General features: G+C 44.3%; 1 pseudogene; it reads left to right on the top strand.

The window, feature by feature from the left end:
- Window positions 1-20694: 20694 nt before the first annotated feature.
- Window positions 20695-22475, top strand: LOC147096514 (zinc-binding protein A33-like; annotated as a pseudogene).
- Window positions 22476-23021: the final 546 nt, after the last annotated feature.

Raw genomic sequence — 23021 nt, 5'->3', positions numbered from 1 at the left:
CACTAGAGAGAAAGTACTAGGCAAACTAATGGGAGTAAAGGTGGACAAGTCATCTGGACCTGATGGCCTGCATCCTAGGGTCTTAAAAGAGGTGGCTGCAGAGATAGTGGATGCATTGGTTGTAATCTACCAAAATTCCCTGAATTCTGGAGGTCCTAGCGGACTGGAAATCCACAAATGTAATGCCCCTATTTAAGAAAGGAGGGAGACAGAAAGCAGGCAACTATCGACCAGTTAGCCTAACATCTGTCATTGGGAAAATGCTGGAGTCCATCATTAAGGAAGTGATAGCACGACATTTAGAAAATCACAAAACAGTCCAGCAGAGTCAGCATGGTTTTATGAAAGGGAAATCATGTTTGACAAATTTGCTGGAGTTCTTTGAGGATGTAATGAGTAGGGTGGATAAAGGGGAACCAGTAGATGTGTATTTGGATTTCCAGAAGGCATTTGATAAGGTGCCATATAAAAGGATACTACACAAGATAAGAGCTCATGGGGTTGGGGGTAATGTATTAGCATGGATAGAGGATTGGCTAACTAACAGAAAACAGAGAGTCTGGATAAATGGGTCATTTTTAGGTTGGCAAACTAACTAGTGGGGTGCTGCAGGGATCGGTGCTGGGGCCTCAATTATTTACAATCTATATTAATGACGTGGATGAAGGGACCGAGTGTAATGTAGCCAAATTTGCTTATGATTCAAAGATAGGTGGGAAAGCAAATTGTGTGGAGCATGCAAAGTATCTCCAAAGGAATATAGACAGGCTAAGTGAGTGGGGAAAAAATCTGGCAGATGGAATTTAATGTCAGAAAATGCGAGGTTATCCACTTCGGTAGGAAAAATAAACAAGCAAATTATTATTTAAATGGGGAGAGATTACAAAATTCTGAGGTACAGAGGGATCGGGGGGTGGGGGGTCACTGTACATGAATCACAAAAGGTTAGCACGCAAGTACAGCAAGTAATTAGGAAGGCAAATGGAGTGTTGGCCTTTATTGCAAAGGGAATGGAGTATAAAAGTAGGGAAGTCTTGTTACAACTGCACAGGGTGTTGGTGAGACCACACCGGGAGTACTGCGTACAGTTTTGGTCTCCTTATTTAAGGAAGGATATACTTGCATTGGAGGCAGTTCAGAGAAGGTTCACGAGGTTGATTCCGGAGATGAAGGGGTTGTCTTATGAGGAAAGGTTGGGCCTTAACTCATTGGAGTTTAGAAGAATGAGAGGGGATCTTATTGAAATATATAAGATTCTGAAGGGGCTTGATAGAGTAGATACAGAGAGGATGTTTCACCTTGTGGGGGAATCTAGAACTAGGGGGCATAATTTCAGAATAAGGGGAAACTCATTTAAATCAGAAATGAGGAGGAATTCCTTCTCCCAGAGGGTCGTGAATCTTTGGAATTCTCTTCCCGAGCGAGCTGTGGAGGCTGGGTCATTGAATATATTTAAGGTGGAGATAGACAGATTTTTGAATGGTAAGGGAGTCGAGGGTTACGGGGAGCAGGCAGGGAAGTGGAGTTGAGCCCAAGATCAGATCAGCCATGATCTTATTGAATGGCGGAGCAGGCTCGAGGGGCCGAATGGCCGACTCCTGCTCCTACATCTTATGTTCTTATGTTTTTATATGTAGGATCTTCTGACACCAGGGAAAGGTACAAGTAAAAAAGTCTGATATTCAATCTGTCTCTTTAGTTTACAGTGTTGGTCTCGGTCTCTCGCCTTGATCAATAATTCTATGTCCTGTGCTGCTCTGAGCTTCTTTAGTTCTTCCTTAGATGAACACGTGCTGTCCTACACACTACTTCTCGTCCTGCATCTTTGTAAATCAAGACTCATTGCACGGTCTCATTATCTCATTCTTTCCCAGGACCTCCTCACTTCTGTAATACTTTTCTTTACCAGAATCTCCCAGCATTGAAAACTCCAGCATGGTGTCCCTTAAGCAGTTTTTCCTGGCATTCTTCCACTGTTTCTGCCTTCCTGGTGTCCCACACTATTGCGCTTTGATCCATCACACAGGTTTCTCAATTTAAAAAAAAAATGCCGTAACGCAACCAAGAAAATTCTCTGATAAAATGCATTGTCCTTTTCTCTTTGAATACATCACCCAGCACTCGATAAAGCATATGGTCAGTATCCATGCCTGAAAATACACATGACTCCACTCATAATATACATGAACTGCACAATCTTTGACTGTATCAGATAATATTAATCGAGGGATCTAGAAATGGAGAGACTCCAGTGTCCACACAAAAGAATATACCATATTGGTAAACAAATATTGCCAGTAAATATTATTCACTCGACATGTAATTCTAAATTGTGTCTTTTTGTAGGGCTGAAGACAAAAATTTAAATATCAGGTAAGATTTTTTATATAGTTGGACATTTTTACATTTCAGCTGGGGTAAGGACATTTCAATAAGGTATTGGGCATGTTATTTAATTAATCATTGACTCTAGTTATTGTGATAAATGTTTACACTTCTCTTCATTCTGTGCAACCCCATTATACACCCTTCAATTTACCAGACGTATTCTGTTGTTTTCATTTTGAATGGTCTCCACACTATTATCTCTCTATATATACTTAGCTACTGCCACAGTAACTTCCTGTTACCGCCCCTCACCGTCTCTTTTGCCAACAGTGCTTGTGTTTCAGACACCCCACCCCCCAGTTTCCTGATTTGAGTACAGGAGCAAGGATGTCTTACTACAGTTATGCAGGGCCTTGGTGAGACCACACCTGGAGTACTGTGTGCAGTTTTGGTCTCCTTACCTAAGAAAGAATATACTTGCCATAGAGGGAGTGCAGCGAAGGTTCACCAGACTGATTCCTGGGATGGCAGGACTGTCGTATGAGGAGAGATTGGGTCGACTAGGCCTGTATTCACTAGAGTTTAGAAGAATGAGAGGGGATCTCATTGAAACGTATAAAATTCTGACAGAGCTAGACAGACTGGATGCAGGGAGGGTGTTTCCCATGGCTGGGGGGTCTAGAATGAGGGGTCTCAGAATACAGGGATAGGACATTTAGGACTGAGATGAGGAGAAATCTCTTCACTCAGGGCGGTGAATCTGTGGAATTCTCTACCACAGAAGGCTGTGGATGCCAAGTCATTGAATATATTTAAGAAGGAGATAGATAAATTTCTAGACACAGAAGGCATCAAGGGGTATGGGGAGAGAGCGGGAATATGGTATTGAGATAGAGGAACAGCCATGATCATATTGAATGATGGAGCAGGCTCAAAGGGCCGAATGGCCGACTCCTGCTCCTATTTTTCTATGTATCTACTCCTCTTGCAAGATTATTTCTCTGCACAGTTTATCCTGTTCACATTGACGACAGTTGTAATAAGATTGAGTTCTTGTCAAAAGTGACAAATACAAGATCTAAAATTAAAAAGTAAATTAAGTTAACAGTCAGAGCATCAGTAAGTAGTGGTTTACAGATTTCTCATTCTAATGAACTGATGACCCAAAACTATGCAATTAATATGAATGACCGTGGTGTTTATAACTGTTCAGAAAATAACCATTCGATTTTACATTTCTAGAATGGAAAAGGCTTACAAACTCAGCAGGTAAAAAATCCACTCATTAATCTTTTGATCACTAACCAGCGTGATGTTAATGTTTAGAAACTGCCAGTTATCTTTTGTGTCTCCCTATTCGTATGGAAGGGTCACTTGAAGGAGAAGATGGCTCGGAAATTCTTTTACTTTCTGAGGGTGGAATAAAAGTACAAATCAGGTGGAAGAGGTGCAGAACTGGGACAGATCCTGGTTCCTTGGGGACTCCACCCCTTTTCCCACCTTGTTAAGTTCCTACAAGAAAGGGCTGATGAAAGAAGTTCCTCCTTTGTGGTGATGTCATTGGAAGAGGTGAGGTTGGCAGGATGACTTGCCTCCACAGGAATCCTGCCCGATCCCCCTTTACCGCAGGCGGACAGACTGAGTGATCAAGCGCAATTACTCTCCTTCCATGGGCAGGCACCTGGGGTAGAGCTGTAAATGGTGCAGGCTCCCATCCCCCTTTGTGTAACTGAGTCTGTCCCGAGGATTTGGAATGGGGTTAAGCCCGAGCGAGACGAGCAGGCGGAAGTCCCACCCACTACACTTGGTGGTAGAGGGGGGCTCCAGGAAATTCAGGGGCTGTGTGTGTGTGTGTGTGCTGTTTCCTCAGGAACCATTATGCTTGAAGGCTGTTGTTTTCCAGAGTTACGGTGAAGTAGCCACAGACGGAAAGTTATACTGTATGATTCGTTAGTACTGCTTTGTATAGAATAGTGTTGTCCAATAGAAATTGCTGATTGGCCGCTAGGTGTGGCAATGGTGACACCGCTTTAGCCACATGGACTAATTCTAGTAGAAAATGCCCTACATACACTCACAATACGGGTAAATGTACATCACAAGGATATTTAGTAACAAACACCACCATTCAATAACAAAAGGAGATAAAACAGTCAATGAAAGAAAACACTCGCACACTCTGCTTTTCATCTGCCCATTTTAGCAACAACTGCACAAAGGTTGAGGTACACACGCATACTGTTAATAAAGGATGAGATCAGTGCAGTGGTGAGGAATGATATTGGCTCAGAAGGTCAAGATGTAGAATCAGTTTGGGTGGAGATAAGAAATGGTAAGGGTAAGAAGTCACTGGTGGGAGTGGTCTACAGGCCCCCAAACAGTAGCTATACTGTAGGACAGAGTATAAATCAAGAAATAATGGGGGCTTGTAAGAAAGGTACTGCAATAATCATGGGCGATTTTAATCATCATATAGATTGGACAAATCAAATTGGCAAGGGTAGCCTTGAGGACGAGTTCATAGAGTGTATTTGGGATGGTTTCTTAGAGCAATACGTTGAGGAACCAACCAGGGAGCAGGCTATTTTAGATCTGGTAATGTGTAATGAGACAGGATTAATTAATGATCTCATAGTCATAGAGTTATACAGCACAGAAAGAGGCCCTTCGGCCCATCGTGTCTGCGCCGTCCATCAATCCCTGTCCAGTCTAATCCCATTTTCCAGCATTTGGCCCATAGCCTTGTATGCAATGGCATTTCAAGTGCTCATCCAAATGCTTCTTGAATGTTGAGGGTTCCTGTCTCTACCACCCTTTCAGGCAGTGAGTTCCAGATTCCAACCACCCTCTGGGTGAAAAAGTTCCTCCTCAAATCCCCTCTAAACCTCCTGCCCCTTACCTTGAATCTATGCCCCCTTGTTATTGACCCCCCTACTAAGGGGATAAGTTCCTCTTTATCTACCCTATCTATGCCCCTCATCATTTTGTACACCTCAATCAGGTCCCCCCTCAGCCTTCTTTGCTCCAAGGAAAACAACCCCAGCCTGTTTAGTCTTTCTTCATAGCTGAGGCGCTCCATCCCAGGTAACATCCTGGTGAATCTTCTCTGCACCTTCTCCAAAGCAATCACATCCTTCCTATAGTGAGGCGACCAGAACTGCACACAGTACTCCAGCTGTGGCCTCACCAGCGTTTTGTACAGCTCCATCATAACCTCCCTGCTCTTATATTCTATGCCTCGGCTAATGAAGGCAAGTATCCCATATGCCTTTTTAACCACCTTATCTACCTGTTCCGCTGCCTTCAGGGATCTATGTACATGTACACCAAGGTCCCTCTGACCCTCTGTACTTCCTAGGGTCCTACCACTCATTGTGTATTCCCTTGCCTTATTTGTCCGTCCAAAATGCATCACCTCGCACTTTTCAGGGTTAAATTCCATTTGCCACTTTTCCGCCCATCTGACCAACCCGTTTATATCGTCCTGTAGCCTGAGGCTTTCCTCCTCGCAATTTACCACCCCACCAATTTTCGTGTCATCTGCGAACTTACTGATCATACCTTTTACATTCTCATCCAAATCATTTATGTAGATCACAAACAGCAAGGGACCCAGCACCGATCCCTGAGGTACCCCACTGGACACAGGCCTCCAGTCCCCTAGGAAAGTAAAGGATCCCCTAGGAAAGAGTGATCATAGCATGGTAGAATTTCAAATTCAGTTTGAGAGTGAGAAATGTGGGTCTGAAACTAGTGTGCGAAACTTAAATAAAGGCAATTACAAGGGTATGAGGACAGAGTTGGCTAAAGTGGGCTGGGAAAATAGATTAAAGGGTAAGATGGTAGATCAGCAGTGGCAGACATTTAAGGAGATATTTCATAAATCTCAGCAAAGGTATATTCTAGAGCGAAAGAAAGGCTCTACGTGAAGGATGCACCATCCGTGACTAACTAAGGAAGTTAAGGATGGTATCAAATTGACAGAAAAGGCATACAATGTTGCGATGATTAGTGGTAGGCCGGAGGATTGGGACATTTTTAGAAACCAGCAAAGGATGACTAAAAATATTATAAAGAGGGAGAAGATAGAGTATGAGAGTAAACTAACAAATAATATAAAAACAGACAGTAAGAGCTTCTACAGGTATGTAAAAAGGAAGATAAGTAGCTAAACTAAATCTAAATGTTAGTCCCTTAGAGGATGAGACCGGGGAATTAATAATGGGAAATAGAGAAATGGCAGAGCTCTAAACAATTATTTTGGATCAGTCTTCACGGTAGAAGACACTAAAAACATCCCAATAATAATAGATAATCAAGGGGCTATAGGAAGGGGGGAACTTAACAATCTTTATCACTAGAGAAAAACTACTAGGCAAACTAATGGGGCTAAAGGCTGACAAGTCCCCTGGACCCGATGACCTGCATCCTAGGGTCTTAAAAGAAGTGGCTTCAGAGAAAGTGGATGCGTTGGTTGTAATCTACCAAAATTCCCTGGATTCTGGAGAGGTCCCAGCGGATTGGAAAACCGCAAATGTAATGCTCCTATTCAAGAAAGGAGGGAGACAGAAAGCAGGAAACTATAGGCCAGTTAGCCTAACATCGGTCATTGGGAAAATGCTGGTATCCATTATTAAGGAGGTAATAGCAGGATATTTAGAAAATCAGAAGACAATCAAGCAGAGTCAACATGGTTTTATAAAAGGGAAATCACGTTTGACAAATTTGCTAGAGTTCTTTGAGGATGTAACAAACAGGGTGGATAAGGGGGAACCAGTAGATGTCGTGTATTTGGATTTCCAGAAGGCATTCGATAAGGTGTCACATAAAAGGTTACTGCACAAGATAAGAGCGTATGGAGTTGGGAATAATATATTGGCATGGATAGGGGATTGGCTAACTAACAGAAAACAGAGAGTCGGGATAAATGGGTCATTTTCCAGTTGGCAATCAGTAACTAGTGGGGTGCCACAGGGATCAGTGCTGGGGCCTCAACTATTTACAATCTATATTAATGACTTGGATGAAGGGACCGAGTGTACTGTAACCAAATTTGCTGATGATACAAAGATAGGTGGGTTAGCAAGTTGTGAGGAGGACACAAAGAGCCTGCGAAGGGATATAGATAGGTCAAGTGAGTGCGCAAAGATTTGGCAGATGGAGTATATCGTGGGGAAATGTGAGGTTATCCACTTTTGAAGAAAGAATGAAAAAGAACATTATTATTTAAATGTGAGACTACAAAATGCTGCGGTACAAAGGGATCTGGGGGGTCCTTGTACATGAAACACAAAAAGTTAGCATGCAGGTACAGCAAGTAATTAGGAAGGCTAATGGAATGTTGGCCTTTATTGCAAGGGGGATGGAGTATAAAAGTTGGGAAGTTTTGATGCAATTGTACTGGTGAGACCGCACCTGGAGTACTGCGTACAGTTTTGGTCTCCATATTTAAGGAAGGATATACTTGCATTGGAGGCAGTTCAGAGAAGGTTCACTGGGTTGATTCCGGAGATGAAGGGGTTGTCTTATGCAGAAAGGTTGAGCAGGTTGGGCCTATACTCATTGGAGTTTAGAAGAATGAGAGGGGATCTTATTGAAACATATAAGATTCTGAGGGGGATTGACAGGGTGGATGTTGAGAGGATGTTTCTCCTAGTGGGGGTATCTAGAACTGGGGGGGGCATAGTTTCAGAATAAGGGGTCGCCCATTTAAGACGGAGATGAGGAGGAATTTCTTCTCCCAGAGGGTCGTGAATCTTTGGAATTCTCTACCCCAGAGAGTTGTGGAGGCGGAGTCAGTGAATATGTTCAAGGCGGAGATTGACAGACATTTGAACTACAGGGGAGTCAAGGGTTATGGGGAGAGAGCGGGAAAGTGGTGTTGAGGCCCAAGATTGGATCAGCCATGATCTTATTGAATGGTGGAGCAGGCTCGAGGGGCCGATTAGCCTATTCCTGCTCCTGTTTCTTATGGGCCATGCAAATGAGTATTAAGATCACATGTCCAACGACGGTGTCTACTACCTATTTTTATTTACCGATCATATATGCAATTAGCCACATTTGGATTCCCAATTACCCCCATGTGGCCAGTGGTTAATGTATTGGCCAACACTGGTATAGAAGCAAACAGCGAACGATTAATCGTGTTCAAAGTCACATGAAGCACAAGCGATGAGGAGCTGGCCTCCCCCTCGGTGGACAAAGATAGTCCAGTGTGAAGTCAAGTTTGAAAAGTGATCACAGGATTTGTTAAGACTACTGAGAACTTTAAAAGATTAAAAAATGAAGTTTAATGTGTTTGCAGAGTGGACTGTCATCTCCACTCGCTTCTGGTGTGAAAATGTAACCACATTTTATGAGCGAGGGTGAAGCAGATCCCTGCAATGTAGCGCGTGTCTGACAGGCCCTCTCACCCTGCAGTATAACTTGCCCATAAGACTTGGCTGAGGTGAAGAGGTAAACAGGCAGGGAAGGTGCCGTGTATTGTGAGAGATGGGAAAGTTTCATGATTGGGCCCTTGGTGAGGTTGGACATGAACATTTATGAAGTCTGATTCTATGAGCAGTCCCTATTGGGGACATAATCTCCCAGGCACAATGTGAAGCAAGTAGTGAAGATTAGTGGAAACATTTCCTCTGTTGGGTATTTGTAACCGAATTGTAAAAGTCCTGAGAACATTCACCATTTCCCAAGAAACATCACCCAGAGTAAATCTACCCCCCTCTCATGTTGATCTTGCTCCATATGGTGTCAGGAGCAAATTATCGCCACAACTCTGATCCAGTTACACACACTTCTATTGTGCTGGGCCAAACATATATCACCACGTGATAAAATCACCATCAGCTTTTTTCTGTTCTCCCTTTTTCTACTGGGGTTTCTATATTAGGGATTTTCTTGCTGAACTAGCTTCAAAATGGATGCTGTTTTTCATTATTATCTTCCCCGTGTGTTTGTTCAGTCCACTCTGTTATATTCATAAATAAATAGACGTTTTCATTATGAACAGCTAGCTTAGAGCTAGTCATTTATTCAGCCATGTGGACTAGTGTACAGGCATCCATCTTGACTACTGCCTTGTGGCTAGCCTAGTGCATCGTGGGTAGTCCACTCTTAAACATACAGCTTCACCTAGTGTACCATTCTAGAATGACATGTTACTGATCATTACATCCCCCTTTCTTTAAGGTTAAACAAAATCAATATCAATCAATCATAACGACATAAACATCTTCACAACAGTCAACACATTTTCAATATACTTTTTTTTGTACTCAAAGATTAAGTCTATCAGGCTTTTTTACTTCACGTGTGGATCTTCTCAGCACAGGTAAGTCTGATGTGTTTTCATGAGAGCCTGTATGTGTGTTTGTGTTAGATTGTCCTGGTGGTGAGTGACAAGATTCAGTTGCGGCATTGTCATCGATTTGCTCTTGGATAGTTTCTTCTGTTTTCAGGAGGGAACGGCAGTTCCTCCTGAGAATCTGTCCTTCCTCAGTTCTAACAGTGTATGACCTTGGTCCTACTTCCTCAAGAACTGTAGCTTTCCTGTTCCATGCATCTGGATCCTCAATCCTGACAACATCATCCCTTGTCAATGGTTTCAGAGTTTTGGATGACTTGTCATAGTGTGATTTCTGTTTCAGCTTTAACAGTTGAAGTCTCTGTCTCAGTTCCTTACTCTGCTTTTCTTTTGCATAGCAGGGTAGTGTGGAGCGCAACTTGCGACCCATTAGGAGTTCAGCAGGTGAAGAACCACAGTCTAAAGGGGAGGCTCGGTAGCTCAGCAGGGCGAGATAAGGATCAGACTTGCTTTCTGTCGCTTTCTTCAGTAGCTGTTTGAGAACTTGAGCACCTTTCTCTGCCTTACGATTCGACTGAGCATGGATGTGATGTGCTGAAAGTCATACTGTGCTGCAAACTGTTGCCACTCCTTACAGTTGAAGCACGGACCATTGTCGCTAACGGCAATCCTGGGAATTCCATGTCTGGCGAAGATGGATTTAATATGCATTATGACACTGCTTGTTGATGTGCTTGAGAGCAGCGCCACCTCAGGATAGTTAGAATAGTAGTCAATCACTAATAGATGGTCCATACCAACCTTTTGCCATGGTGCTGTTGGTAAGTCAGCTACTATCATTGGTTGCTTGTTTGTTTTGGTGTTTCTGACATGTCTCACATTTGCCTATCATGTTCTCAGTGTCCTTATGCCAGACCAATATACAGTGTCTCTTGCTCTCCTTTTGCATTTTTCAATTCCGAGGTGTCCCTCATGAATCCTTTTGAGCATGTCTCGACGTAGAGCCTGTGGAATGACTATTCTGTTCTGTTTTAGTAATAATCCACTTGCGACACTCAACTCTGACCTGATGTGAAAGTACTTTGGACAGGAACCTTTTGGCCAACCATGATGAATGTTCTCTATTACTGTTTGTAATACTGTATCTTTTACTGTTTCTTCTGCTATTTGCTTTGATTTGATTTTGTGTCTGACATGGGCAGCGCAGCAGTGACCATACTCACATGAACATCCACGTCTTCCTCAGTAGAGCTCACATGACTCATTGTGGGTGCTCGGGATAGTGCATCTGCTAACACTATGTGTTTGCCTGGTGTGTAGATCAGTTCAAAGTCATATCTTTGCAGCTTCATCATGAGTCGTTGAATCCTTGGAGACATCTCATTCAGGTTTTTTTTTATGATGGCAACCAGTGGGCAGTGGTCTGTCTCAACTGTGAAGATGGGAAGTCCATATATGTAGCCATGGAACTTTTCTAGTCCAACTACCAAGCCTAGACATTCCTTTTCAATCTGGGCGTATCGACACTCCGAATCAGTTATAGACCTGGAGGCATAGGCAACAGGCTTCCAATCTTCACCCTCTGCTTGTAGCAAGACCGCGCCTAGGCCATCTTTTGATGCATCCGTTGACACTTTGATTCTCTTTGTTGGGTCAAAGATGGTGAGTACAGGTGTGGTTGTCAGCACTCTTTTGAGGTTCATCCACTCTTGTTCATGTCTTCCTGTCCATGCAAACTCATTTGTTTTATGTAGCAGGTCTCGCAGACAGGCTGTCTTGGCTGACAAGTTAGGAATGAACTTTCCAATGAAGTTTATCATCCCCATGATGCGTAGCACTCCTTTTTTGTCAGTGGGTCGGGGCATGTTGAGTATGGCGTTTACTTTTTCCATATCTGGCTCTATTCCTTTACCAGATAGATTATCTCCTAGGAAAGTGACTTCCTGGACGCCAAACTGACACTTGGCTTTGTTGAGCTTCAGTCCATTCCGGCATATGCTCTGTAGCACTTTAGTCAGTTTCTCATTGTGTTCTTTCAGTGTGGAGCCCCAGATGATGATGTCATCAACATAGACCCAAACTCCTTCCAGACCTTCAATTATGTGTTCCATCGCTCTATGAAAGATATCAGATGCAGATATTATCCCGAAAGGCATTCTGAGGAAACAATACCTGCCAAATGGTGTGTTGAAGGTATAGTATTTGGTGCTCTCTTCATCCAGTTTTAGTTGCCAAAATCCTTGTGAGGCATCGAGCTTTGTGAAGTATCTGGCACCTGACATTTCACTGGTGATTTCTTCTCGCTTGGGAATCTGGTAGTGTTCACATTTTATGTTTGCATTTAAGTCCTTTGGATCCATGCATACTCTTAGATCATTGTTCTTTTTCTTTACACATACCATGGAGTTGACCCAGTCTGTTGGCTCTTCGACTTTTCTGATGACTCCTAGTGTGGTCATTCTGTCAAGTTCTTTCTTGAGCTGGTCACGCAGGGGTGCTGGAACTCTCCATGGAGCATGTACCACTGGCTGAGCATCCTCCTTTAGCTGGATCTTGTAAGTGAATGGTAGAACTCCAAATCCTTTGAACACATCCTGGAAATTACTCACTACAGAATCCACCGAGTCATCTGGTCTGCTTATGGCGCAGTTTATACGGTGGACTCTCTTGACCAGTTCTAAGTCCTCACAAGCTTTGTCACCTAGTAGTGAATCAAGTCCTTCAGCCACAACAGAAAACCTGAGATGATGCACTTTGTCTTTGACTGTCACTTTAAGTCTGCATACACCTAAGCTATCTATTTTCTGTCCATTATAGTCCTTCAGTAGTACTGACTTTTTCTGTATTTTGGGCTTTTCTTTCATATTTTTAATGTCACTCATACTGATTAAGTTTGCTTTTGCCCCAGTGTCTAGTTTCAATGTAACTAATGCTCCATTTACCTGCAGTGACATTATCCATTTGTCCTCTTTTACTGCATTAACTTTATGTTCAGCATTGTCCATTCCTGAGGGCTGCACATTTTCTGTATCCTTTTCTATATTGTCATATGACACCATGCCTACAAAAAATGTCTCACTTAAATCAGTGTCCTCAATCACATTGACTTGTTGCCCTTTCTTTGTTTTTACTTTTGAAAAGCATTGTTTGGCAAAGTGATTCTTTCCATTACATTTTGTGCACATTTTTCCAAACGCTGGGCATTGTCGTGACTGGTGTTTGTAACCACAGCGTTTACAATTGAAAGTTCCATCCTCCGATTGCTTTGCATTTCTGTTCTGCCCACGTTTCTTCCCCTTGTAGGACACAGCACCGACAGCAGCACTATCACTTACTACAATCGCACCACTATTAATTTCACTGAAAGTCTTCACGTGCTTCTGAGCTAGCTCACTGGCATGGCATATTTTCACAGCATCCGCCAATGTTAATTCGGTTTCTCTCAACAGACGTTCCCTAACCTTTTTATCATGAATACCAAACACAATCTGGTCACAAATCATGGATGATTTCAGTTCAGAGAAATTACATGTCTCTGCTTTCAGTTTCAGATCGGTCACAAAGCTATCAAAAGTCTCATTTTGCTGCTGTGTCCGTGAACGGAACACGTACCTTTCATAGGTCTCGTTCTTTTTGGGAGAACAATGCGTATCAAACTTCTTTAGCACATCGTCCATCTTTTCTCTGTCCTCCTCTTGATCAAATACAAACGTATTAAATACTTCTATCGCCTGCGGGCCTGCAACCGTGAGCAGCAATGCTATTTTCCTTGCGTCTGGCTTCGTACTGAACCCGATGGCAGCAATGTAGAGTTTGAATTGTTGTTTGAAAGTCCGTCAATTGCAGTCGACATTTCCCGTGAGTTTCAAACCCTCCGGTGGCTTCAAATTCTCCATGTCGCATTTCACAATATTCAGCAGATGTTACCACTCCTGGTACCATGTTATATGTTCATAAATAAATAGACGTTTTCATTATGAACAGCTAGCTTAGAGCTAGTCATTTATTCAGCCATGTGGATTAGTGTACAGGCATCCATCTTGACTACTGCCTTGTGGGTAGCCTAGTGCATCGTGGGTAGCACACTCTTAAACATACAGCTCCACCTAGTGTACCATTCTAGAATGACATGTTACTGATCATTACACACTCCTTCATTGTGGAAGCAGGGAAATTCTCGTCAGTAGCTGGTCTACTTCATCGGTAACCAGTTCTTCCATTTATTAACTCTCTGAACTTAGAAAAATGTCACAAGGTGCGTCACAAGGTGCTTCACAAAGGGAAAAAAGCCCATTTTCATGAACTTGCTGTGCCCGAGCGATCCAATAGCCCCAGGAACAGGGCAGTTGTTCAAGTTGCCACCTGTGCATAAACTGGTATTGTAGATTTTCCTCCCATTATAGAAACCGCGTGATTTCATTTCCAGTGATTTTAATGGAAGTCAGGCAGATTCCAGGATGAGCAGCTGGTTCCGATTCCAGTTTTACACCGGGCAGTAGGTTGAATCTCTCGCCCAGTATCTCCCAAGGCTTCTTCGGCAGCACCTCCCAAACCCGTGACCTCTTCCACTTAGAAGGACAAGGGCAGCAGGCGCATGGGAACACCACCACCTCCAAGTTACCCTCCAAGTCACACACCATCCTGACTTAGAAGTATGTCGCCGATCCTTCATCGTCGCTGGGTCAAAATCCTGGAATGCCCTCCCTAACAGCACTGTGGGAGTACCTTCACCACACAGACTGCAGCGGTTCAAGAAGGCAGCTCACCAGCACCTTCTCAAGGACAATTAGGGATGAGCAATAAATGCTGGCCTTGCCAGCGACGCCCACATCCCATAAGCGAATTTTAAAAACCATAGTTGGAGACGGTTTCATTGTTTGCCAGAGATCAGGTTAAGTAGCCATCGACAGAAAGCTATACTACGCAGTTTATGTCTCCACAAAGTAGATTCAGTTTTACACAGAAGCAAACTGCCTATTGTAACTGGAATGCCAAGTCACAAGAAACGCAGACCCTGTGAACAGGTCTCACATCAAGTGGAATCTAACAGCTTCACTTCTGTCTGTCAGTCCATCTCACCCTCTACACCTGCAATGTAACTGGCTGCTTAGAGCTTGCTGAGGTGAGTGGGGAAATAGGGAGGGAAGGGGCTGTGCACATAGAAACATAGGCCATTCAGCCCCTTGAGCCTGCTCCGCCATTCAATGAGATCATGGCTGATCACCCAAATTCAGTACCCTGTCCCTGCTTTCTCTCCATATCCCTTGATCCCTTTAGCCTTCAGAAATATATCCAACTCCTTCTTGAATATATTTAATGAATTGGCTTCTACTGCCTTCTGTGGCAGAGAATTCCACAGGTTCACCACTCTCTGGGTGAAGAAATTCCTCCTCATCTCAGTCCTAAATGGCCTACCCCTTATCTTTGGACTGTGACCCCTGGTTCTGGACTCCCCGGCCATCGGGAACATCCTTCCTGCATCTAGTCTGTCTAGTCCTGTTAGAATTTTATAAATTTCAATGAGATTCCCTCTCATTCCTCTAAACTCCAGCGAGTACAAGCCCAGTCGACCCAATCTCTCCTCATACGTCATTCCTGCCATCCCAGGAATCAGTCTGGTGAATCTTCGCTGCACTCCCTCCATGGCAAGAACATCCTTCCTCAGATAAGGCGACCAAAACTGCACACAATACTCAAGGTGCGGTCTCACCAAGGCCCTGTACAACTGCAGCAAGATATCCTTGTTCCTGTACTCAAACCCTCTCGCTACGAAGGCCAACATACCATTTGCCTTCTTAACCACCTGCTGCACCTGCATGCTTACCTTCAGCGACTGGTGCACAAGGACACCCAGGTCTCGTTGCACTTCCCCTTCTCCCAATCTATTGCCATTCAGATAATAATCTGCCTTCCTGCTTTTGACACCAAAGTGGATAACCTTGCATTTATCCACGTTATACTGCATCTGCCATGTTTCTGCCCAATCACCCAACCTGTCCAAATCATACTGGAGTTTCTCGGCATCCTCCTCACAGCACACAAGCCCACCCAGCTTTGTGTCGTCTGCAAACTTGGAGATATTACATCTAGTTCCCTCGCCTAGATCATTAATATATATTGTGAATAGCTGGGGTCCTAGCACCGATCCCTGTGGTACCCCACTAGTCACTGCCTGCCACTCGGAAAAAGACCCGTTTATTCCAACTCTTTGCTTCCTGTCTGCCAACCAGTTCTCTATCCAAGTCAGCACCTTACCCCCAATCCCATGTGCTTTAACTTTACACGCTAATCTCTTATGCGGGACCTTATCGAAAGCCTTCTGAAAGTCCAAATACACCACATCCACTGGTTCTCCCTTATCTATTCTACCAGTTACATCCTCAAAGAATTCCAGTAGATTAGTCAAGCATGATTTACCTTTTGTAAATCCATGTTGACTTTGTCCGATCCTCTCACTATTTTCCAAGTGCTCTGCTATTACTTCTTTCATAATGGACTCTAGAATTTTCCCCACTACCGATGTCAGGCATACCAGTCTGTAATTCCCCGTTTTCTTTCGGCCACCTTTTTTGAATAGTGGGGTAACATTAGCTACCCTCCAATCCATGGGAACTGTTCCAGACTCTGTTGAATTTTGGAAGATGACCAGCAATGCATCTACTATTTCTCGGGCCACTTCCTTAAGTACCCTAGGATGTAGATTATCAGGCCCTGGGGATTTATCAGCCTTCAATTCCGTCAATTTCCCCAACACCATTTCCCTACAAATACTGATTTTATTCAATTCCTCCCTCTCATTAGACCCTATGTTCCCCGACATCTCTGGGAGGTTATTTGTGTCCTCCTTTGTGAAGACAGAACCAAAGTATGTATTTAATTGGTCTGCCATTTTTGTTCCCCATTCCAAATTCCCCTGATTCTGACTGCAAGGGACCTACGCTTGACTTCACCAATCTTTTTCTCTTCACATATCTGTAGAAGCTTTTGCAGTCAGTTTTTATGTTCCCTGAAATCTTACTCTCATACTCTATTTCCCCCTCTTAATTAATCCCTTTGTCCTCCTTTGCTGAATCCTAAACTGCTCCCAATCCTCAGGTTTACTGCTTTTTCTGGCCAATTTATATGTCCTCTCCTTGGATCTTATGCTATCCCTAATTTCCCTTGTTCGCCATGGTTGAGTCACCATTTTTGTTTTATTTTTATGCCAAACAGGGATGAAGAAATTCTGTAGTTCATCCATGCGATCTTTAAATATTTGCCATTGCCTATCCACCGTCAACCCTTTAAGTAACGTTCCCCAATATATCCTAGCCAACTTGTGCCTCATACCATCGTAGTTTCCTTTATTTAAATTCAGGACCCTAGTCTCTGAGTCAACTACTTCACTCTCCATTTTAATAAAGAATTCTATCATATTATGATCGCTCCTCCCCAAGGGGCCTCGCACAACAAGACTGCTAATTAATCCTTTCTCATTACATAATACCCAGTCTAAGATGGCCTGATATCTAGTTGGTTCCTCGACATATTGGTCTAGGAAACCATCCCGTATACACTCCAGGAATTCCTCCTCCACAGTACTGTTACTAATTTGGTTAGTCCAATCTATATGTAGATTAAAGTCACCCATGATAACTGCTGTGCCCTTATTGCATGCATGACTAATTTCCCATTTAATGCCATTCCCAACCTTAGCATTACTGTTTGGGGGTCTGTATACAACTCCCACTAACGTTTTCTGCCCCTTGGTATTTCTCAGCTCTACCCATACAGATTCCACATCATCAGAGCTAATATCCTTTCTTACTATTGTGTTAATCTCCTCTTTAACCAGCAATGCTACCCCACCTCCTTTTCCTTTTTGCTTGTCTTTCCTGAATATTGAATACCCCTGGATGTTGAGTTCCCAGCCTTGGTCACGCTGGAGCCATGTTTCCGTAATCCCAATCATATCATATCCATTTACATCTATTTGCGCAGCTAATTCACCCACCTTATTACGAATGCTCCTCGCATTAAGACACAAAGCCTTCAGGCTTGTTTTTTTAACACTCTTAGACCTATTAAAATTATTATTTACTGTGGCCATGTTTGATTTACACCCTTGATTTCTCTGCCTGCCACATTTGCTTTTCTGCTTCCTGTCTTTTGCTTCTATCCTTGTTTCCCTTTCATCTGTCCCCTTGCTCAGGTTCCCAACCCCCTGCCATTTTAGTTTAAACCCTCCCCAACAGCACTAGCAAACACTCCCCCAAGGACATCGGTCCCGGTCATGCCCAGGTGCAAACCATCCAGTTTGTACTGGTCCCACCTCCCCCAGAACCAGTTCCAATGTCCCAGGAATTTGAATCCCTCCCTCTTGCACCATTCCTCTAGCCACGTATTCATCTGAAATATCCTTCTATTTCTGCTCTGACTAGCACGTGGCACTGGTAGCAATCCTGAGATTACTACCTTTGACGTCCTGTTTTTTAATTTACCTCCTAACTCCCTATATTCAGCTTTTTGGACCTCATCCCGGTTTTTACCTATATCGTTGGTACCTATATGCACCACGACAACTGGCTGTTCACCCTCCCCCCACCCCCCCCCCAGAATGCCCTGCAGCTGCTCCGAGACATCCTTGACCCTTGCACCAGGGAGGCAACATACCATCCTGGAGTCTCGTTTGCTGCCGCAGAAACCCCCATCTATTCCCCTTACAATGCAATCCCCTATCACTATAGCTCTCCCACTCTTTTTCCTCCTGTCCTGTGCAGCAGAACCACCCACGATGCCAGGAAGTTGGCTGCTGCTGCCTTACCCTGATAGAAACATAGAAGATAGGAGCAGGAGTAGGCCATTCGGCCCTTCGAGCCTGCTCCGCCATTCAATGAGATCATGGCTGATCATCCAAATTCAGTACCCTGTCCCTGCCTCCTCCCCATATCCCATGATCCCTTTAGCCTCAAGAAATATATCCAACTCTTTCTTGAATATATTTAATGAACTGGCCTCCACCGCCCTCTAGCAGAGAATTCCACAGGTTCACCACTCTCTGGGTGAAGAAATTCCTCCTCATTTCAGTCCTAAATGGCTTACCCTCAACAATATCCAAAGCGGTGTATCTGTTTGAGAGGGGGATGGCCACAGGGGACCTCTGCACTACCTGCCTGCTCCTACTACTCTGCCTGGCGGTCACCCATTCTCTTCCTGCCTGTGCAGCCTTTACCTGCGGTGTGACAAACTGATTAAACGTGATATCCACGACGTCCTCAGCATTACGAATGCTCCAGTATGTATCCATTCGCAGCTCTAGTGCCGCAATGCGGTCTGTCATTAGCTGCAGCTGAATACACTTCCCGCACACATGGTCGTCAGGGACACAGGAAGTGTCCCTGATTTCCCACATAGTGCAGGAGGAGCATGCCACAGGGCCGAGCTGTCCTGTCATGAATGACCCTTTAATTAATTCAAATTACATTAAATCAAATCAATACCACTAATTACACTATAATTAAATGATATACTCAAGGGCCCTTGTTTTCTAGCACTCCCCGCTACACAACAGAGACCTTAGCAACTATAAACCACAAAATTAAGACCTTTTAAACTTTATAAACTATTAACCTTAACTGTCAAACTATAGAGTAGTATAAATTTTCTGAATGGCAGGCAGTAACAAGTGGGGTACCACAGGGATCTGTCCTGGGCCCCCAGCTGTTCACAATTTACATTAATGACCTGGATCAGGGAGTCGGATGCAGCATTTCCAAATTTGCAGACGACACTAAACTAGGAGGGGGGGTGGGCTCAGAGGAAGAGACCAGGAAGCTCCAGAGCGATTTGGACAGACTGGGCGATTGGGCGGATAAATGGCAGATGCACTATAATGTGGACAAGTGCGAAGTTATCCACCTTGGGTGCAGGAACGGGAGGGCAAATTATTATTTAAATGGCAATAGATTGGGAGAGGGGGAAGTACAGAGAGACCTGGGTGTTCTTGTACACCAGTCACTGAAGGCGAGCATGCAGGTGCAACAGGCGGTCAAGAAGGCAAACGGTATGCTGGCCTTCATAGCAAAAGGGTTAGAATACAGGAACAGGGATACCTTGCTGCAGCTGTACAGGGCACTGGTGAGACCACACCTCGAGTACTGTGTACAGTTTTGGTCGCCTCATCTGAGGAAGGATGTTCTTGCCATGGAGGGGGTGCAGCGGCGATTCACCAGGCTGATACCAGGAATGGCGGGAATGACCTATGAGGAGAGACTATGTAGTTTAGGGATGTACACACTGGAGTTTAGAAGATTGAGAGGGGACCTCATAGAAGTGTATAAAATTCTGACAGGTCTAGACAGACTGGATGCAGAAGGAATGTTTCCCTTGGCGGGTGAGAACAGAACTAGAGGACATAATTTAAGGATAAGGGCTAAACCATTTAGGACAGAGATGAGGGGGAATTTCTCCACTCAGAGAGTGGTGAACCTGTGGAACTCATTGCCACAGAGGGCAGTGTACGCCAGCTCATTAAATATATTTAAGAGGGAATTAGATATATTTCTACGGGCAAAAGGGGTTAAGGGTTACGGAGAGAAGGCGGGGACGGGATACTGAATTAAAGGATCAGCCATGATCTCATCGAATGGCGGAGCAGGCACGAAGGGCCGAATGGCCTACTCCTGCTCCTATCTTCTATGTATCTATGTAAATACTCACCTGGCCGTACTCACCCAATCTGCTGCTTCCCCTGTGCCGGCGTCACTTTCTGTACTGTGACATCACTCTCGAATTCTCCCGCTGCTCCCTCGCAGGTCTGCCGCTCCCGCTGCTGCCGCTGTTGGAGATGGAGATGTTTAAAATTTGGCACTCTGTGAAGTTGGATATTAGCATTTTAATAAGTCTGAATACAATCGGCCATTATTAGTGAAGATATTCAGCAGTCACATTGTTTCGCGACACCATAAACAAATGAGAATTTCCTCTGCTCAGTATTTGTGATGTGGGAAAAGAACGGGAAAGGAAGAAGAGGGAAGAGGCCGTAAGTTTTTGAAGTGTGTAAAACCAGCGGTCAATCCGCTATGGCCTCCTCCCCGCACGGCGGTAAGTGAGAATTCACCTCATGGAATCAATCTGCCAATAAAATGTAATCTTTCACTTAGCTTCAGTAACCATGGATTCCAACACAGCGCATTCCGAGTTAATTGTGTCCGGGGACAAGATGAGCGTGACCCACCGAGAGACGCCTTATGACACCACGGAGAGGTTTGATCATTATCCACGCATTCTGGGTTCTGTCCCATATGCATCAGGTAAACGTTACTGGGAAGTGGAGGTGGGGGTGAAGACTGCCCGGGATATCGGCATTGCCAACAAGTCCGTCGATGAGAACAACACAACTAACGCTTCCCCCAACATTGGTCCCGGATTTTCCGATCGGAGGCTTCCTGCGAGCGGATGCCTCCGATCTGGAAAAAAATCTACGACCTTGCCTGCTGGGTCCGTAGGTCCCGACACATCCGCCCCTGGGCCTCTCCTGGTCCGCGCGCGCAGAGGCCCAGGTATCCCGGGGGCGCAGGCGGTTCACCAGCATCCCTGGGATCACGTGGGCCATGGGGAACCAATCAAAGAAGGGAGTCCCCCTTCATACTTTCAACAGGTCTCTCCAGATAGACCAGTCAACAGTATGAATGGGGATCACTCAAAAAACACACTAAAACATTAAATACACTTTTTTTAAATCACATTTTTAAATTAGTTAAAAAAATATTTTAAACAAAATTAAATTTTTTGAAAAAAATAAGTTTTTTACACGACTGAAAATAAACACCTTTTTAAAAAAATTATTTTTAAACTGTAAATGAGTGAATTTTTTTTTACTGTTTTAAATTCTTACGCTGGTCGTCGTCGTACGTGTCTTCACACTGTTCCCTTTGGGGAACTGTATGAAGTGGTGGAAGGATTTCTGGCCGCGTTAACGCTCCTTCCGTGACCGTACTTATGCTGGTAAAAGCCAGCCTTACGCTTTTACCAGGCGTAAGATTTTTAAAGGTTTTCAGCAGGCGGATGTTCTACAGAAAGCGGAACTCTCCACCCGCAGGCGGAGGATCTGTCGCGGATTCTTGGCAGATCGGAAGTGCCAGTTTTCAGCGCATGCGCTTTGCATGCCTGAAACCAGCACTTGCGAGGCCCCTACGGGTGTGTACGCACCTCGTACCCACCCACCCGTGGGGGTCGGAAAATACGGGCCAATGAGTGCTGGGCTGTGCTGCGGAAAGATGAGAAGGAGTACAAAGCTGTCAGTTCAAGTGTAATCCTCCGCAGTCTGAGCCTGAGACAGATACCAAAGGAGATTGGAGTTTACCTGGACTGTGAGGAAAAAACACTCTCATTTTACAATCCTGAAAGTCAGTCTCTTCTCCACATTGTCCCTGGTATCAGTGGGGATCTGTATCCTTTGTTCAGTCCTGGATTGAACCAATAGGCAAAAACTCAGAACCACTGAAAATCTGTCCTCTCCAAAACATTAGAGGTGACCAAGTATCTTGGTAGGCGAGAGGTGTTTCTTAAAGTGCCTCGCAGATCTGAAATAGAATGAGCCATTGACATTTATATTCATTTCTATTTTTTGTATTAAGAACATAAGAAGTAGGAGCAGGAGTAGGCCATAGGCCCCTCGGGCCTGCTCCGCCATTCAATAGGATCATGGCCGATCTGAATCTAGACTCACGTCCACTTCCCTGCCCTCTCCCCGTAACCCCTAATTCCCTTATCTGCTAGGAAACTGTCTATCTCCGTTTTAAATTTATTTAATGTTGCAGCTTCCACAGCTCTCTGGGGTAACAAATTCCATAGATTTACTACCCTCTGAGTGAAGAAGTTTCTCCTCATCTCAGTTTTGAAAGGGCAGCCCCTTATTCTAAGATTATGCCCCCTAGTTCTAGTCTCACCCATCAGTGGAAACATCCTCACCGCATCCACCCGATCAAGCCCCCTCACAATCTTATATGTTTCGATAAGATCGCCTCTCATTCTTCTGAACTCCAATGAGTAGAGTCCCAACCTACTCAACCTTTCCTCATACGTCAACCCCCTCATCTCTGGAATCAACCGAGTGAACCTTCTCTGAACCGCCTCGAGAGCAAGTATATCTTTTCTTAAATATGGAAACCAAAACTGTACGCAGTATTCCAGGTGTGGCCTCACCAATACCCTGTATAACTGCAGCAAGACTTCCCTGTTTTTATACTCCATCCCCCTTGCAATAAAAGCCAAGATTCCCTTGGCCTTCCTGATCACCTGCTGCACCTGCATACTAACTTTTTGTGTTTCATGCACCAGGACCCCCAGATCCCTTTGTACTGTAGCACTTTGCAGTTTCTCTCCATTTAGATAATAACTTGCTCTT

The sequence above is a fragment of the Somniosus microcephalus genome, unplaced genomic scaffold (assembly GCF_052327205.1).
Source record: "Somniosus microcephalus isolate GS21.2 unplaced genomic scaffold, FLI_Smic_1.0 unresolved_chr1, whole genome shotgun sequence".
Lineage (NCBI taxonomy): Eukaryota > Metazoa > Chordata > Chondrichthyes > Squaliformes > Somniosidae > Somniosus > Somniosus microcephalus.
Note: the sequence above shows the minus strand (reverse complement) of the source record. Positions and strands in the feature narration are given on the sequence as shown.